Consider the following 15,279-nt stretch of genomic DNA (forward strand, 5'->3'; position numbering starts at 1 on the left):
GACGGGTTGCCTGCAGCCCGGAGGTGACCCTGACCTTGAGTTGTCAGGGGTTGCGATGCTGACAGCTTCCTAGGCGGCGTCCAGAGCCCCGTCCTAGGCCTTGCCTCTGCACCACCTGCCGAAACCCTGGCCCAGAAAACGTCGAGGGCAGGAGGGGGCGCGGCTCTCGACCCTCGGGCCTGCGCCCACCCACCACCAGCGGAAACGGCCCGGCAGAGGCCACCGCTTGCCAATCAAACGGATGCTCTTTTGGCCCGACCTGACTGTCCGTCCCCCCGGACACCGCCCTTTCCTAGTTCTCTTCTCCTTCTCTCTAGGCGTCCCCCAGGTCTGCTTTTTTCCCCTCCAACTGTTCAAAGAATGTGGGTTCTCATATCGCCTCCCTGAGTAATGGCGACTACCGCTACATCGTATCTCCAGATCGAACGTCGGCCTCGAGCTCCCAGTTCAAGGAGCCGAGCGGCCTCCTTACAAGTGTCATCAATTTTAGTCTTCCGCGTTCCCATCCTCCATCCTACCTACAAATGTAAACCTCGCAAATGAGAAGCCACCAATGACTAGTTGACAGGCGGCGTCTGTCCAAGCTTCAACGCTGCGTTCATTCTAGGAAACCTACTCTAACCGAGTTCACAGCTGCTCCCTGCTGCATTGCTCCACGAGTTTGCCTCCCCCATTCAATTCTCTACCCCGGTGTCGAAACACCTGCTTATAGATGTTATTTGCCAGTAAAGCTAGAAGCTCCTTAAGGGCCTGAACTGCCCCTTCCTTATCTGCACACTGCCGGATTAGGGCACAATACCGTGAATAGTAGGAACTTCTATTAAATATTTGTTGAACTGAATTGAATGAGTGTAAAATGAATGATTGAATTAGAGACAGAAGTTCTGTTCCGGGAAAACTAGCATCGCATTTGTGTTGAAAAAGATTTAATTTCACTTCAGGTTGAGATTAGTATCTTCGTTTTCACGGATTTGGAAACTTCGAGAAGTTAGGCAATATGGGAGATGCACAAGGCTCTGCACTGTGTAGATTTAGAAACTGACAGAGGCATTTTTATTGGATTCAGGAGAGTTGTAAACTTTAGTAAGAGGTAGAGAGTGAATTACGAAAGCGATCGCAGGCAGATGGTATAGCAAGAATTCCGGAGCCAGGCTGTCTGGATTCAGATCCCAGCTTTGACGTTTCCGAGCTTCTATCCTTTATGCTGTATTTCCACTATTCCCTCCCCAGTTCAATGTTTTGTGCACTGTGTGGTAACCCCAGCACTAGGACATTATATAACACATAGTGTTTATTTATTTAAAATAAGTTTCTCAATACTGAAGTTACAAATGTGGGAAGCAGGAAAGCTCCAGAGAACTCTGCTGTTGAATTGGATTTGAAAGTGTTACTATGATCTCATGGTATTTAATAAAATATATTTTTAAAAAAAGGATAGATGGGAGGTGGGGCATAACTCAGTGGTAGAGTGCTTGCCTAGCATGTGCAAAGCCCTGGGCTCAATCCCACCACCATACACACATTAAAAAAAAAAAAAAAGTAGATAAAGCTTGGTTCGTTGGTGCACACTGTAAAACCAGTGGCTCGGAAGGCTGAGGCAAGATGATGGCAAGTTCAAAGCCAGCCTCAGCAACTTGGGAAGGCTCTAAGCAACTCAGCCAGATCCTGTCTCTAAATAAAATATTTAAAAAGGGCTGGGGATGTTGCTCAGTGTTTGAGTGCCTCTGGGTTCAATCCCTGTTACCCTCCCCCCACCAAAAAAGATAAAGGTGTACCCATGTGTGTTCATGTACATATGTTCAGTGTATGTACAAATTTCCTGATCCTGCCTACAGACAGGGCCTAAAAGCAAAGACAAACCAGTAACAATAAGCAAACTGAGCTCTTGGCTTCTAAATACCATTCTCTACTAAAAGGACCAGGGCTCCTTGGAAAAATGACTTGAGACAGCAGGACTGGAGCAGGGAAGATACAAGACTAGTCTGGAATATCTTGTGTTGCAAAATGAGGAAGCCCATGAAGGATGATAGTGACATGTCACAAGTATTTTGATAACTACCAACTGTCTCAAGAGTGCTCGGCTCTGAACTGGAACCCTGTGCAGTCATTACCACTATTATTAGCCCTCCTCTCCATTGTCCAACCCACGTCTCATAAAGACAAGATTGCATTTCAAATAGATAAAAACAGACTTTAGGAATAAAACAATTTCACAGCAAGAGGGCCAGCATTTTTTCTTTTTACCCTGAACTGAAGGAAAGTAAAATAGTGAAAACTCTCAGGTAAGTAGACTAGATTTTAGCCTCCATTGGGTCATCTACTAAACATAAGCCTTTTGTTTAGTTTACTAGGTTGTAAAGTCAGCTTCATTAACAAGGCAGATTAGACTATTTTATAGCACTGCACCTGCATAAATAAAGGTCTTTTAAGATGCCAGTGATTTTTTTCATAGTTTTCCTTCAATTAAAAACTAATTCCTTTCTTAAAGGGAGAGTCACACTTTTCATTTCATATCTTCTTTCTCCAAGAAGTATCTCATATCATTTTGCCCCTTTGGGAGTGTGTCCAGAATCAAATGGCTGCTATGTTACTGCTTTCTTTGATTCCAAAGTTCAGGTGTACCGCCCCCCTTTTTATGTAGGTATATGTGTGAAATATAAAAAGCATACAGAAAAGTGCAAAGAACATAAATGGGGCTTAACAAATTGTTGTAAAATGACCATTGTAGCACCTCAGAAGCTCCTCCCTGTGTGTCCTTTGCCAGTTGATATCTGCTGCATTCCTGCTAGCATAACTCCTAATCTTTTTATGTTATTAATTCCTTGCTTTTCACTACATGCAACTTCCTGGTTATATACCCTTAAACAATATGGTTTAATTTTGTATAGCTTTGAGCTTACTATAAATGGAATCAAATGTTTGTATACTGTGGTATTTGGCTTCTATTGCTCATTGCTGTGCTTTAAGATTCCATTTCCTTGTTATATAGTATTCCATTATATTCTATTTGTTATTTGTTCTATTGTCCATAAATGTTTGGATTGTTTCCACTTTGGGACTATTACCAACAAGTTTTCTCATTCTTATCCATATACTACATATGTGTATACATATATGCTCATTGGTGTACATCCCCCGCAATCTTGATACTGGGGATTGAACCCCGGAGCACTCTACCACTAGGCTACATCTCCAGCCTTTTTTTTTTAATTTATTTTTATTTATTTATTTATTTATTTTGAGGCAGAGTCTCACTAAATTGCCCAGGCTAGCCTCAACTTGCAATCCTCCTGCCCCAGCCTCCTCAGTCACATGCACCACCTTTCCCAGCCCTAGTATACATTTAAAAAAATTTTTTTTGATGTAGATTGACACAGTACCCTTATTTTATTTATTTATATGGTGCTGAGGATCAAACCCAGTGCCCCATGCATGGGAGGCAAGTGCTCTACCACTGAGCCACAACCCCAGCCCCTAGCATACATTTGTAATGGACAAATACAAAAGAAGAGCAATAGGGAATGCATATCTTTAGCTTTACTAACACTGCCAAATTTTAACACAAAGTGATTATTAATATCCTCACCACCAGTATCTGACCATTTCTGAGATTCCACATTCTTACACTTCAATATTATTGCCAATCTGCTAGGTGTGTGGTGGTGTTGCTACTAGATCATGTTCTCCAAATGTTTAATGAAAAAACATAGCCAGGCACTATGAGGCACACCTGTAATCCCAGTGACTTGGGAGACTGAAGCAGGAGGATGACAAGTTCAAATCCAAAACTCAGCAATTTAGTAAGGCCCTGAACAACTTAGCAAGACCCTGTCTCAAAATACAAAACACATAAAGGGCTGGGGATATGGCTCTGTGGTTAAGCACCCCTGAATTTAATCCCTGGTTTGAAAAAAAAATGTATACACACATATACTTGTAGTAGGAGTGAGAGATTCCAACAGAGGCTGAGAGTCCCTGAAAAAGTTGTAAAGAAGACAGACACATCTCACTAGCTTAATGTTTTGCTAACTTGAAGCAGGGATACTGGGTTGAATAGTGTTTATATTCTTCCCAGAACCTCAGAACATGAGCTCAATTAGAATAGGAATGTTACAGACGTAAGTAGTTGAGATTCTATCACACCGGAATAAGACCCAGCACCGAACCAAAATGACTGCTGTCCTTATACGAAAGAAAAGATACAGACACAGAGGAAGACAGCCATGTGGCGACAGAGGCAGGGGGATCTGACTTATGTGGCTGCGAGCCAAGGAGACCGACCCAAGGACTGCCAACAACCACTAGAAGCTAGGAGAAAAGCAGGGCATGATGCTCCCTCTGAGCCCCTGGAGGGAAATCAACCCTACCACCACCTTGGTTTTGGAGTCCGCCTTCAGAACTCTGAGGAACAGCATTTTCTGTTTCAAGTCACCTAGTTTGTAATACTTCATTATGACAGTCCTAGGGGACTAGCACCAGGGAACACCTGCACTGGAAATCCTGACAGCTGCATCCCAGTCTGCTCTGCCTCGGCAGCATCACCTGTCCTGACGGGTGGGCGTGCCCATCAGCTCTCCCTTATGCTCTCCTACATGCTTCCAGCTGCCTCCTGCTGGTGAGGGCTCCGCTGGAGGCAGTGCAACATGGTGCAGGGTTCTGCACCTGTCCCCCTTGTTTTGCAAATGACCCCTTTCTTTATTAAACTCTCCATTTCCAAGTTTGTGCAAAGTGTGGCAGCTGTTTCCTGCCAGGACCTTGACTGATAAACAGACTCACCCCATTCCCTCCCCAGCCCTACCCTGCTTGTTTCCTTCATTTGAGTATCATGGTTTGCAATTATCTTCTCTGATTGGTTACTCCTCCCTCCCTCACTGTTTCTCCCACCAGACAGCAAGCCCTATGAAGGCAGGGACTTTCCTTGCTCTGTTATTATATCTATAATGCCTTGCATAGTGTCTGCTACATGGCAGGCATTTAATTAGTATTTCTTTGATGAAAGAATGAATGAAAACCAGGAGCATTGTATATTCATTGTTATATCTCTAGCACTAGCCTTGCCAGAATATCTAGTGGTGCTCAGCTGATGTTCTGTGTTCTCATGTGGCCCTACCTCTGAAGCCAGAGTTTCCCCATGTGGAACACAAGCGTAAGAGTAAGGACCAGAGTGGGCTTCAAGTATGGCTCTGTGATCCATGTGTGTCTGAATGGACCTTGGAGAGAGTCTGAGTGTGAGAAAATTCTTGGGAAGACAGAATTGGTGCATTTACCTACATCTAAAGCTGTACCACGTTGCACGCAATTTTTAAGAGCATGAGTTTAAGACAAATATCACTAAATTACTTTGGAGTGAGCTTTACAGTGAGTGTCAGTGGAACTTTAAACATCATAGCTTGAGTATTAATATTCCAAAGGCAGCCAAAATCATATATTTGTTCACCAGGCTGACAATGTCAGGTTAATTTTTATTTAATTTTTAATGTTTTTATTTTTATGATCTTAACTATCATGGATAACTTGCTACAATTTGCTTAGTTGTTTTTTTTGGGGGGGGCTTATTTAAAAATTAGGGTATGCATAAATGATTTCTTAGTCAATGTAATGTGTTTGTTAGAGAAAATATTTCTAAACATGAATCCAAAAGGGGGAAAGAAATTCTTGGCAGGGAACATGTTGGATAGCTGCTTCTTAATTCCTCTTCTATCTCACAACCAGAGAAGTAGGCATTAGATCTGTCTGCTTCTAAAGTTATACCTTCACCGGGGGACAAACCTAGGGCCCACAAATGCTAGACAAGTGCTCTACCGGTGAGCCGGACACTCAGCCCTGAATGTATGGCTTCATTTATTGTTTTCTTGGCATCCATAGCTTTCTTCAAATTCTCAAAGGAACCCAGGATCCATCCAAAGGTTAAGATCTGTTGGCCAGGAGCCAAATACAGGGAGGATGCCAATCCCTCCAGCAGAGGGCAGTGACACCCATATTCACTGACCTCCTTGACCTTGACATTGGTTAATAGGAGTTTCCAAGGTTCAGCCAGGTGGGACTGACCCAAGGGCTCCAAAAGGCAGCCTTGCCTTTCCTCTGCACTTCCTGCTCAGCTGACTTTGAAACCCCATTTCCCACATCATGGGATTCAGGAGCTCCAGGGAAACCCCTTCTCCCATCAACCTCCTGAAAGGGCCCAGAGTCTCTTTCCAGAGACACACATTTTTCCAAGCTTTGTTGTTCCCTTTTCAATGTTGGTTTCTCTTGCTTCCTTCAAGGACATGTTTAGATTGCCAGAATAAACATTGATTCAGAGGTCCTGGTGGAAAGCATTTTCAATGGAAATTTGAACGAACTAACTTTTGTGGTTGGATGCCCTCACTTCTAGAATGCACATCTAGCCCCTCGCTTAGCCTTCAAACCCTTTTGAGAATACTTCCACCCTCCCTTCAATTCTGTCTCACACACCAAAGGCCTCCTTCTTGGTCCAACTATTCCTACAGTTGCTTCTGCTTTGCAACGAGCTGGGGAAGAGGTCACTCTTTCCTTCCTGGGCTTTGTTTTTGTTTTGAAACTTTCCCATCCTTCAGTTCCTCCTTCCTCTGTGGTAACAGTGGAGCATAGAGGTTGAGGGTTTGGGAAGACCCAGAAGCAAGCCACATAGACAATCCGGGAGAGCCTGGCAGGCAGAGAGGGGTAAATGCAAAGACTGGTGGTCCTTGAGGGCAGTATGCCTGTAGCAGAGTGCCAAAGCAGGAGAGGAGGCCAGAGAGAAGGTGGAGACACACACTCTAAGCCCTTAAAGCCCTGGCAAAGACATTGGTTTTACTCTGAATGAGATGGGACAGCATTAGAGGATTTGGAGGGGAGGAGCGATACGGTCTCATGTTTTACAAGAACCATTCTGACCATTGCACTGAGAACAGAATGCTGGGGACAGGGGCAGGAGCAAAGAGCCAGGGAGGAGGCTACGCAGTCCTCCAAAGGTGGTGAGAAGAGGCTGGGTTCCAGGTACGAGGCTCTCTGTATTTGTGGGTTTGCACCTGTGGATTTAAACAGCCACAGATGGAAAATATATGGGAAAAGAATTGCATTTTTACTGAACAGGCATTGACTTTTTCCCTTAAAAACACAATATAACTATTTTCAAAGCATTTGATTGCACTAGGTATTATAGGTAATCTAGAGATGATGTAAAGCATATGGAAGGACGTGCTTAGGTTCTATGCACATACTGCACCAGACTTCAGCATCCCTTCATTTCTGCATCCAAGGAGGGGGGTTCCAAGAACAAATCCCCCATGGATACCAAGGATGGACACCAAGGATGACTGTGCTTTGGAGACAGAGCTTGTGGGGTTTGTTGATAGTTGGTTGTAGGGTGTTTCAAGGAGAGAGAGAGAGAGAGAGAGAGAGAGAGAGAGAGAGAGAGAGAGAGAGAATGGCTCTAAGTTTTTGCTATGTAAAAATGGAAAGAGAATTGACACTGAGATAGGGAAAAGAGGGAAAGCGTTCAGGCTGGGGTGGAATCAGGAGCTCCATCTTGGTTAGGTTAAGTTTGACCATGCTGATTAGACCCAGTGTATGTGCTACCCCATATTTCCTCAGCCCCCTCTTCCTCCGCCAACCTGCCTTGACTACCGACTCAAAGAAGGCTCCTGCTCACCCCCATCATGCATGTTGTCATGAGAGCTGCAACAGTTCCAGGTGCCAGGCCCAGAGGCCTTGGACACCTGGAAACTATGACTCTACCCACCACTCCTGAGCACAGATTGAACTTTAAATCAGGACAGGGGGAGCTGAAACCCCAATGGAGCCCAAAGAGGCGGAAGAGCACAACTCAACACAACTCAGACACGCAGAGGTAAACTTGTATCATTGAAAGTCAAGAGATGAGAAGTCAATGGATACATTCCATTTCCTTCTGTGTGTCAGAAATGCACCTCTTCTCTCCTGAGAGTCAGAACCAAGGTGCTGTGGTTCTGCCAGGCCTCTCTGGAGAAGCTCCTGGGTCACCAAGCAACCAGCTGTTTTCCTGTTCAGGTGGCCCTAGTGAGCACTTTGCATTGGCTTTCCCTCACTCCCTACCTAGTTTCCTTTCCCCTCCCTCTTCTCCAATAGAGTGCAAGTGGGTAAGCTTTGCTTCTCAGCCTGACTTCTAAGGAACCCAGGATAAGTCAACATTCAAGTGGAAATGCAGGGAAGAGGTCAGTGTTGGAGATTTTAAAAAAAGGGGGGGGTGGGAGTTAAAAGCATGTACTGTTATCTCTGTGTCCATGAGGGATGAATGTCTTTCTGGAGTTCCCTCAGGGACCTGAATCCATGGATGTTCATGTTCCTTTATTAATTGCTGTAGTATACATATAGCCCATGCATACGTTCCTGTATACTTGGAATCATTTTTATTTATAATACCAGATATAATGTAAATGCAACATAAATAATTGCTATACTGTGTTGTTTAGGGAGTCATAACAAGGAATAAAGGCTATGTGTTCAGTTCAGTCATCAATTTTTTAAAAGCTATTTTCTATTTGGGGTTGGTGGAATCCACAGATGCAGAACCCACAAATACAAAGGGCCAATTGTATATGCTTTGCTAAGATCCCCTAAAGAGCTGTTGCATGGTGTTTGACCCCTCTAATTTCAGGGATTGGGAGGCTGAGACAGGAAGATTGAGAGTTCAAAGCCAGCCTCAGCAAAAGCGAGGCGCTAAGCAACTTCAGTGAGACCCTGTCTCTAAATAAAATGCAAAATAGGGCTGGGGGTGTGGCTCAGTGGTCCAGTGCCCCTGAGTTTGATTCCTGGTACCCCTCGTGTCTCCCCGCCAAAAAAGATCCCCCAAAGAATGAATGTAAAGGAAGAGAGGGAAACCAAGGACCTGCCTTGTGGCAGTCTAACATTTACAGGCTGGGAGATGAGGATGAGTTGGCAAAGGAGAATGAGAAGGAATGACCTTGACTGGGAGGAAAACCAACAAGATGGTTTCATGGAATGAAACCAAATGAAGAGAGCATTCCAAGAGAAGGACATAATTAATAGAGTCAAGTAAGTGAGCATGGAAAATGGACCGCTGGATCTGGCATCAAGTCAGTAATGTTGGTGACTTTGACAAGGATGGTTGCTATGAAGTGGTCAAAGCCAAAGGACAGCGGATTTGAGTAAGGCTAGGATGAGAGGGATCATCGGCAGCAAGTGCACACATCTTTCTGAGTTTTTCTCCAAAAGGGGGACAAAGAAAAGGGGCAATAGCTTGAGACAAGGTGGGGCCAGTAGTGAGTTTTTTAGGGTGGGAGAAATTAGTCATGTTTGCCTGGGAGGAGAGCGATGGAGTGGAGAGGGCAAAACCAGTGATTCAAGACCCAGGAGATGACTGCAGCCTGCAAGTTCCCAGAAGAGACACTAAGCTTTTAGGTCTTAGGGACCTAGAAGTCGGAGGTTTGTTTCTGAGGAAAGAGGGAATGCTAGACATCTGGAATTTCCTCTCCATGCATGCCTGAGTCTCCAGGGCCCAACTTTTAAAGTTGAACGTTTAGTTTTTGATGTGGTTAGAATCCCTGAGCCCACAATATGTTCCCAAGAGTATTTAATTAAATGGGAATCTGGTGTGCATCTGTGACTAATTAATGCTGATCAAAAACAATTAAATATTAAATGTCAGTGCTGTTACCTGGTTCCTTACCAATAATTGCAAAAGGCTGAATGTAATTATCAAGTCCTGACCTCCATGGGAACCAAGTTCATGTTAAAATAATGAAAGACTAAAACTGAGCTAATGAAAGAGCAGATTTTGTGAATTTAAAAATATAGCTTGGGCTGGGGGTTTAGTTCAGTGGTAGAGCCCTTGCCTAGAATGTGTGAGGCTCTGGGTTCCATCCCCAGCACCACCACCCCCCCCAAAAAAAACCAAATATGTGTACACACACAACACATATACACATATATCTACATATAAAAATATATGTTAATAAATACTCAAAGAAACAAAATGCTAAATATCAGGGCAAAGGTATTGCTAAGAAATCTGTTCCTCAGACTATGGGTTTAGAAGGGCCCACTCTCCAATAGAAGGAATGGAAGCTTCACTTAGCAATGTAGTAAACATTTTTACAGTTCCCTCTATTAATAATGTCCTCATATGCTGGTAAGTGTTATATGATATCAATAAAACAATGTTATTCATTCAACAAACGCTTAAGGAGGAGTTGATTTGGCCAAGTCCTATGCTAAGCTCTGGGGATAAAAATGTGAGAAGAGAAGGAAAAGGAAGAGGAGATGGTGGAGGAAGAAGAAAAATCCTAAAGAAACATAAAATGAATCCTGAGGGGATACAGCTCAGTTGGTAGAGTGCTTGCCTTGCATGCACAAGGACCTGAGTTCAATCCCTAGTACCAAAAAAAAAAAAGAATCCTGTCTTTAAAGTCTAATCTTGAGGCTTCTCAGTGAGTACCCTAATGGCTACCATCATCAGAAACAGCTGGGAGGCTTTGCCCTGTACCCTCCACTTCCAGTAGGGGCTACTGTTGTCTACTGGTTTTCTATACAGTTCCCCACCCACCTCCATTTGTGTGGGAGTGTGTGTAATGCTGGGAATGGAACCCAGGACCTCACACACTAGTCATGTACTCTGCCACTGAGCTTCATTCCCAGCCCTTTTTGTTTTATTTCAGGACAGCGTCACTAAGTTGCTGAGGCTGGCCTTGAACTTGTCATCCTCCTGCCTCAGCCTCCTAAGTAGCTGGAATTACAGGCGTGTGTCACCATGCACTGCATATGCAGTACTTCTGCTTTCATTTCTTGTTCTACTTGTTTGGAGGTTCAATTCCAATGCTGGGAATTGAACCCAGGACCTCACACATGCTAGGCAAGCACTCTGAATCACATCCCCAGCATTTTGGAGGTTTTTTTTTTTTTTTTTTTTTTAATGGAAGCAAAAACACTTTTATTCTACCATCTTGAAACTGGCAGACCACCATGGTGACCCTCATGGTCCTGGTGAGAGATGGGACACATCTGGTGGATCCTACAGATGGGCTGCTTTTTCCCTTTGGGAGCAGTGTGGAGGATCAAAGGACAAAGACCAAAAGCAGTGACTTGGATCAGTGTGGTTGCTGAAAGCCAGAAGAACGAGTCAAGGCCGGCAGACCATCCAGCAGAGGGATGGGTGGAGGAGAGAGACTGTGGTACGCAGCCAAAACAAAGAGAGTTGAGAACCAAGAAATTTATGAACAAGGAGTAGCAGGGTGGAAAAACAAGGAGGTGGTCTGGAAGGACTCCAGAGACAGACTGGGGATGCTTGTGGTGACTTTAAATCTCGTCCCTGCACTGCTTAAATATGCTGCTCAGGTCACTTAAAGGGATCGCGGTGGATGGGCAACCTCCTCCATTGCCCACCTAAGGAACTGAGTAAGAATGGGCTGGTGGCGCATACCTGTGACCCCAGAGGCTGAGGCAGGAGGACAGCAAGTTCAAGGCCAGCCTGGGAAACTTAGTGAGATCCTGTCTCAAAACAAAGAGTAAAATGGGCTGAGGATGTCCCTGGGTTCAGTCTCTAGTACAAAAAAAAAAAAAAAGTTAAGCCCCCCACCCCCCACCAGTCTGAGTTCTGGGCATTTGTAAACTGTAAAGTGTTCGCTCATTTGATGTTTTGCTTCAAATTCTTTTTTTTTTTTTCTCTTTTTGGTCCCAGGGATTGATTCCAGGGGTGCTTAGTCACTGAGCCACATCCCCAGCCCTTTTTATATTTTATTTAGGGAGAGGATTTTGCTGAGTTGTTTAGGGTCTTGCTAAATTGCTGAAGCTGGCTTTGAATTTGTGATCCTCCTGCCTCAGCCTCCAGAGCCACTGGGATTACAGGCGTGTGCCACTGCGCTTGGCTCAAATTCTTAATCTGTAAAAGAAAAGGCAATTGAAGTTCCCTCAACTTAGTTTACAGATGTGAAAGGGTGCTGTGTAGGGTACTCCTCCCTTTGTGCAGAATATTCACGACAGGCCTGTTCATGCTGGAGCTCAGACACTTCGGTTTCAGACTGAACCTGAACACAGGAAGCTTAGGCGTGATCACTAGATGAAAGAAGCCCATCTAAAGAGGTTGCACACTGTAGGACTTCAACTACTTGATGTTCTGGGAAAGACAAAACCAAAGGGACAAAAGATTAGTGGTTGCCAGGGGTTGGGAGGAGAGAGGGATGAGTAGGTAAACCACGGAGAATTTGGGAGCCAGTGAAAATACTCTGTATAATATCATAGTGGTGCATATATTCATCTAAATCTATAAAATACAACATCAAGAGTGAATCTTTGGGCTTGGGCTGTATCTCAGTGGTAGAGAGCTTGCCTAGCATGCGTGAGGCACTGGGTTCGATCCCCGTCATCACATAAACTTTGGACTCTGGGTGATGGCCATGAGTCAGTACAGATTCATCACTGCAGCAAATGTACCATTCTGATAGGGGATGATACTGGGGGAGGCCATGCATGTGAAGGCCAGGAGTTTTCTAGGGGACAGCCTTGTACCTTCCTGTCAATTTTGCTGTGAAACAGTTACTGCTCTAAAAAAAGATAAAGTCTTAAAAAAAAAAAAAAAAGGTCACAAACTCAAGGCCTTGAATATGTTAGGCAAGTGCCCTACCACTGAATTATCCCCAGACCAATAAAGTCTGGGGACATTCCACAAAATCCCTAAGAGTAAGGAATCAAGGGCAGGAGAGGTAGCAGAGAGAAGGATAAGAACTGGGGAAATCGATGGGGTTGAAAAGAGAGAAATAGATAATAATAGACCTATTAATAATAGGAAATGTTCACACCAAGCGTGTGTCTTTTAGGAATCACTTGTTTCTGTCAACAAGTAACTAAATACTTCATATTCATGATCTCACTTGATACCTAAACCACCTTTGGAGGAAGCCAATATGATTCTCACTTACATATGTGAAAGTGAAGTCAGAGAGGTTAAGTGAGTTGCCCAAGATCACATAGCTAGTAAGAAGTTATGCTGAAATTAAAATCCAAGCTGTTTCCCCCCTAGAGTCAGAGCTCTCAATAAAAATAAATGCTGGGGCTAGGTTGTGGCTCAGAGGTAGAGTGCTCACCTACCATGCATGAGGCACTGGGTTCAATCCTCAGCAAACCACATAAAAATAAAATAAAGATACTGTGTCCACATGTAACTAAAAAATAAGTATTTTGAAAAAAATGCTTATGAAGCCAATGCCTTCTATGTTCCAGGCACGGTTCTAAGCATCTTACACTTGCTACCCCATAATACAATTGCTGGCAATATTCTTGTTCTTATCACCACCATGCCTATGTTATAGACAAGGAAACTAAGGCACAGGGAGATTAAAGAATTGACCTAGGGATTTGCATCTCAAGGATCTAGTTCCAGCCTCTGGACTCTCAACTAATACCAAGTGGACAGATTCACCTGGCTGCGATACTGTGCAAATACAGAGGGGCAGAGCTGATGGTGAGAAACTCGAGCTTGCAATAAAGACTCTTGTGTGATTGCATCGGATTTGGCTCCTGGAGGTCTATTGGGGTCCCACGAATCTGGTATAACAATGGCTGGCATTTAGGTTGTGACATACGACTCAGTTTGATTTGGTGAGATAACAGAGACTGGGTTTGAACACCTGGTTTTCCACTCACTGGCTAGATGAACTTCACCTCTGTGAGTCTGAATTTCCTTAATTGTAACTTGGGAATAATAATAGTATTCATCTTGCAATTTTAAGAAGTAAATGAGGCAATGTACATAAAAGTTCCTGACATGGATCAAGACCTTTTAGTGACTTTTCCCCTCTATCACATTATGGATATTTAGCTTAGATCAGGGGTCTTGACTCACTTGTATCTTTAGAAATCTGGGAAGCTGATGAAGCCTTTCTCAGGAAAACAATCTTAGAAGGGAAGCTGAAGATAATGAAATACCATTACCAAAGAAAAATTTAATTCAAATTTATGACAGTACTTATAATGCATTAAATAATAAGACCTAGACTTAAAAACAGCATACTACAGGGACACAGCCACATCAATGCTTATAGCAGCACAATTCACAATAGCTAAACTGTGGAGCCAACCTAGATGTCCTTCAGTGGATGAATGGATAAAAAAAATGTGGCATATATACACAATGGAATTTTACTCAGCATTCAAAAAGAACAAAACCATGGCATTTGCAGGTAAATGGATGGCGTTGGAGAAGATAATGCTAAGTGAATTTAGCCAATCCCAAAAAAACAAATGCTGAATGTTTTCTTTGATATAAGGAGGCTGACTTATAGTGGGGTAGGGAGGGGGAGCATGGGAGGAATAGACGAACTCTAGATAGGGAAGAGGAGTGGGAGGGAAAGGGAGGGGGCAGGGGATTAGCAAGGATGGTGGAATGTGATGGACATCGTTATACAAAGTACATGTATGAAGACTTGAATTGGGTGTCAACTTACTTTATATACAAACAGAGATATGAAAAATTGTGGTATATATGTGTATTAAGGATTGTAATGCAAAAAAACCCAAAGTACATGATGTATAAAGGCATGAATTGGTGTGAACATACTTTATATACAGAGATATGAAAAATGGTGCTCTATATGTATAATAAGAATTGTAATGCATTCCACTGCTGTCTTGTATTTAAAAAAATAAAATCAATAAAAGATTAAAAAATAATAATAAGACCCGTGGCAGGTTCATTAACTACAGTAAGTTCAAAGAACTAATGAGGATAAGACATTTGGGGACAGCCTACAGTGCCTGTCATGTGAAGTGAACTATTGGAGGTTCCTATGGGTGATAGTAGCTGGTCCTGCTAAGTCCCCTGGGTTTTCTTTTTCTTTTGGAGGAAGGGTACCAGGGATTGAACCCAGGGGCACTTGAGCCACACCCCCAGCCCTGTTTTGTGATTTATTTAGAGACAGAGTTGCTTAGCGGCTCCATAAACTGCTGAGGCTGGCTTTGAACTCGAGATCCTCCTACCTCAGCCTCCTGAGCAGCTGGGATTACAGGCAGGCGCCATCATGCCCGGCTTCCACTGGATTTTGTTGCCTACATTCACAACCGAAGGCAATGCTCAATCGAAGTCAGAAGTCAGTTGATTTAAATAATGTACCTTTTTTCCCCATTCAAGTTCACGAAGGGAAGGCGTGCAGAGGGAGCTCTGGAATTGGCCAGTTTGTTGGAGTCAGTTCCAGCAGAAGTGGGTCATGCTTCTGGATGTGCAGTGCTTGGTTCTGGATGGGAGAACTAGTACATCTAAAAATCACTGCCCTAGAACAAGTTCCTGATCTT

Source organism: Marmota monax, unplaced genomic scaffold (genome assembly GCF_021218885.2).
Source record: "Marmota monax isolate L192 unplaced genomic scaffold, Marmota_monax_Labrador192_F-V1.1 WCK01_AAM20220418_F8-fsc00008, whole genome shotgun sequence".
NCBI classification, from domain to species: Eukaryota; Metazoa; Chordata; class Mammalia; order Rodentia; family Sciuridae; genus Marmota; species Marmota monax.